Consider the following 4,582-nt stretch of genomic DNA (forward strand, 5'->3'; position numbering starts at 1 on the left):
GCTCACATTTACATTTTATCGAGGCCAACACTTCCAGGATGGTAACAACGGAATGCCGCACTGTCAGAGGGTCAGTGCTGAGGGAGTGCTGCATTGTCAGAGGGTCAGTGCTGAGGGAGTGCCGCACTGTCAGATGGTCAGTGCTGAGGGAGTGCTGCACTGTCAGAGGGTCAGTGCTGAGGGAGTGCCGCACTGTCAGATGGTCAGTGCTGAGGGAGTGCCGCACTGTCAGAGGGACAGTGCTGAGGGAGTGCCGCACTGTCAGACGGTCAGTGCTGAGGGAGTGCCGCACTGTCAGAGGGTCAGTGCTGAGGGAGTGCCGCACTGTCAGAGGGTCAGTACTGAGGGAGTGCCGCACTGTCAGAGGGTCAGTACTGAGGGAGTGCCACACCGTCAGAGGGTCAGTGCTGAAGGAGTGCCACACTGTCAGAGGGTCAGTGCTGAGGGGATGCCGCATTGTCAGAGGGTCAGTGCTGAGGGAGTGCCGCACTGTCAGAGGGTCAGTACTGAGGGAGTGCCGCACTGTCAGAGGGTCAGTACTGAGGGAGTGCCGCACTGTCAGAGGGTCAGTACTAAGGGAGTGCCGCACTGTCAGAGGGTGAGTGCTGAGGGAGTGCCGCACTGTCAGAGGGTCAGTACTGAGGGAGTGCCTCACTGTCAGAGGGTCAGTACTGAGGGAGTGCCGCACTGTCAGAGGGTCAGTACTGAGGGAGTGCCGCACTGTCAGAGGGTCAGTACTGGGGAGTGCCGCACTGTCAGAGGGTCAGTACTGAGGGAGTGCCGCACTGTCAGAGGGTCAGTACTGAGGGAGCGCCGCACTGTCAGAGGATCAGTACTAATTGAATACCAGGGACCTGGGTTCGACTCCCAGCTTGGGTCACTGTCTGTGTGGAGTTTGCACGTTCTCCCCGTGTCTGAATGGGTTTTTTCCCACAGCCCAAAGATGTGCAGGTTCATAGAATCATAGAATCCCTACAGTGCAGAAGGAGGCCATTCAGCCCATCGAGTCTGCAACGACCACAATCCCACCCAAACCCTGTCCCCATAATAACCCAATGTATTTACCCTACTAGTCATCCTGACACTAAGGGGCAATTTAGCATGGCCAATCCAGCTAACCCGCGCATCTTTGGACTGTGGGAGGAAACCGGAGCATCCGGAGGAAACCCATGCAGACACGGGGAGAACGTGCAGAGTCCACACAGACAGTGACCCAAGTCGGGAATGGAACCCGGGTCCTTGGCACTGTGAGGCAGTAGTGCTAACCACTGTGCCACCTCGCCCTTAGGTGGATTGGTAATGCTAAATTGCAGCTTAGCGTTAGAGTGACTAGCAGGATATATACGTGGGGCTACGGGGATAGGGGCTGGGTGGGATTGTGGTTGGTGCAGCCTCGATGGGCTGAATGGCCTCCTTCTGCACTGTCGGGATTCTATGATTCATGGACTGTAAAGGATGTCTTGATGGAATGCACATTCCTACTTCTCAATTTTCCGAGATCGAGTCGGTGATACATCGACAGAATGCCTTTTTTAACGTGTCAAGGTTGTTAGCCTGTCTCGTGGCCAAGTGTTTTGAGGAGTTGGGGGTTCGGGGCATCTCTTGTGACGGTCAAGAGAGAGTGAGTCACCACATTTCTCTAATTGGACACTGGGAGGCAACCAGGTTGGCGTGTTCACCGATCTCCAATCCTCCCTCTCTCTGCGATGCATCTGAGTACAGCTCGAATGTGTGACCCTCCAGAATGCGCAGAGCTTCCAATGAGCCGAGGCTGGATATAAACAGAAACTACGCCTCCTCCCCCCCCCCCCCTCCTCCCACCCCCCCCCCCCCCCCCTCACCCCTAAGGATCCCCCTCCCCACGCCGTGGCATCATGGGACCCTCCAACATAATCCCCCCCATTTACAGTGATCATCGCCTGCATTCTCTGAACCTCTCTCAACTTTAACATCAGAATTTTTACCAGATAAATTTGCTTGAATTTAGATTTTCCCTGTAGGCCCGGTTGTTATGGTGACGGTGCGATTCAGTTTAAGAAGGATAAGTCAACAGTGTATATTAAATATTTAAGATTACATCAGAACTGTCACAAACAGACATGTTATCACACCTCAGCCCGATCAGGAAGTTAAAATTTAATGGATAATTTTATAATGGAGCTTGAGTCGGTGTCACTTGGTTACATTAAATGGGACCTTTCGCCTGGAGTGACAGTGAAGCTCATCAAATCTACATCAAACCTAGCGCACTCCAGCTCCCTCTTTCCACCTGACTTACTCTCTGTTTTCCACACTGTCCCCTCTCATTCTCTGCCTCTCACTCCTCTCTTGTGCCGCACTCTCTTCCTTTCTCTTTCCGTCCTGTCATTCTCTCTCTCTCTTTCTCTCAATCTCTTCCTAATTCTCTCTCCCTTTCTCCCCAGCTTGCACACCTCTCTCCTCCCCCTCCCCTCTCCTCCTGCCTCCCTCCTTCCCCCTTCCCCCTCTCTCCTCCTCCCTCTCTCCTCCTCCTCCCCTCTCCTCCTGCCTCCCTCCTTCCCCCTTCCCCCTTTCTCCTCCTGCCTCCCTCCTCCTCCCCCTTCCCCCTTCCCCCTCTCTCCTCCTCTCTCTCTCCTCCAGCCTCCCTCCTCCTCCTCCTGCCTACCTCCTTCCCCCTCTCTCCTCCTCCCTCTCTCCTCCTGCCTCCCTCCTCCTCCTGCCTCTCTCCTCCAGGGACCCGGGTTCGATTCCCGGCCTTGGGTCACTGTCTGTGCGGAGTCTGCACGTTCTCCCCATGTCTGCATGGGTTTCCTCCGGGTGCTCCGGTTTCCTCCCACAGTCCGAAAGACGTGCTGGTTAGGGTGCATTGGCCATGCTAAATTCTCCCTCAGTGTACCCGAACAGAGTGTGGCCACTAGGGGGTTTTCACAGTAACTTCATTGCAGTGTTAATGTAAGCCTTACTTGTGACTAATAAATAAAAAAATAAACTTTGGGGTGGCACGCTGGCACAGTGGTTAGCACTGCTGCCTCACAGCACCAGGGACCCAGGTCCAATTCTGACCTCGGGTCATTATCTGTGCGGAGTCTGCACATTCTCCCCGTGTCTGCGTGGGTTTCCTCCGGGTGCTCCAGTTTCCTCCCACAGTCCAAAGATGTACGGGTTAGGTTGATTGGCCGTGCTAAATTGCCCCTTAGTGTCAGGGGGATTAGCAGGATAGATAGGTGGGGTTGTGGGGTTAGGGCCTGGGTGGGATTGTTGTCAGTGCAGACTCGATGGGCCGAATGGCCTCCTTCTGCACTGTAGGGATTCTATGAACCTCCTTTCCATCCCTTTCCTCCACCCCTTCTTTCCCTCTCCTTCCTCGTACCTTTCTCTCTCTCCCCTGAGCCTCCTCGCTCTCCTGCTCCTGTGGATCAGTGCAGCTGTTTCTCGTGTTTCCCTGTCACTGTCCCTTCTCATTTATGCTTTATCAAGGTTCCTATTATTAATGACATGTCCCCTTTTCCAGCCACGCTGAAATGGTTCTCTAATTCCTCTCTCCATATGGACTAATTCACTCGCCACTCAGCTCACGGAGCCGCTTAATCGAGTGTGGCAGTTCCCACGGCTGCTCTGCCTGGTTGGATTTCTGACCTGCCACATGTTCCAGGTACAGGCCACGCTGGCATAGGCTGCCCACACCTGGCTCCGAGCCATCACTACCCCTCTTCAGGGTTAGCAGGCCCCGAATGGCCTCACAGCCACGGCGATGGGTCCAGAAGACCCCTCTTTCACAGTGTTCACTCATTGTTCCAATTATCATCGAATCATAGACAAACACCAATCATAGAATCCCTACAGTGCAGAAGGAGGCCATTCAGCCCATCAGGTCTGCACTGACCACAATCCCACCCAGGCCCTTTATCCCATAACCCCAGGTATTTACCCTGCTAATCCCCCTGACCCTAAGGGGCAATTTAGCATGGCCAATCCACCTAACCCGCACATCTTTGGACACTAAGGGGCAATTTAGCATGGCCAATCCACCTAACCCACACATCTTTGGACACTAAGGGGCAATTTAGCATGGCCAATCCACCTAACCCACACATCTTTGGACACTAAGGGGCAATTTAGCACAGCCAATGTACCTAACCAGCACGTATTTGAACTGTGGGAGAAAACTGGAGCACTCGGAGGAAACCCACACAGACACGGGGAGATACGTGCAAACTCCACACAGACAATGACCCAAGCCAGGAATCGAACCCAGGCCCCTGGCGCTGTGAGGCAGCAGTGCTAACCACTGTGCCACCATGACGCCCATAGAATGGTTCCACTGGGTCTCAAACCCAGGACCTTCTGGCATGTAAAGCAGATGTAATAACCATTACACTATGGAACCACTTAACTTCAAGGGGCTGGAGCGATGGAAGGTTGGCGTATGCCGGTGGTGTGACCCGCACAAAGTGTAAAATGGGCGAGGGATTGGAAGCAGTCCCAATTTGGACAGTCGGGGAGACAGGAGGAGAGAGTCGGGATAATTAAAAGGATCTCATTTGTGTAAAAATATGCCAAAATAAGTCAGTTAATAAGAGTAGAATTCCTCTTAGTCTGACTG

The 4,582-nt window shown here is 53.6% G+C and overlaps 1 non-coding gene across 1 annotated transcript; it reads right to left on the reverse strand.

Annotated features, from left to right (window-relative positions):
* Window positions 1-4,292: 4,292 nt before the first annotated feature.
* trnav-uac (transfer RNA valine (anticodon UAC)) lies at window positions 4,293-4,366 on the reverse strand. The gene has a single exon. It is a non-coding gene; the product is annotated as a tRNA-Val (tRNA).
* Window positions 4,367-4,582: the final 216 nt, after the last annotated feature.

Source organism: Mustelus asterias, chromosome 21 (assembly GCF_964213995.1).
Source record: "Mustelus asterias chromosome 21, sMusAst1.hap1.1, whole genome shotgun sequence".
NCBI lineage: Eukaryota > Metazoa > Chordata > Chondrichthyes > Carcharhiniformes > Triakidae > Mustelus > Mustelus asterias.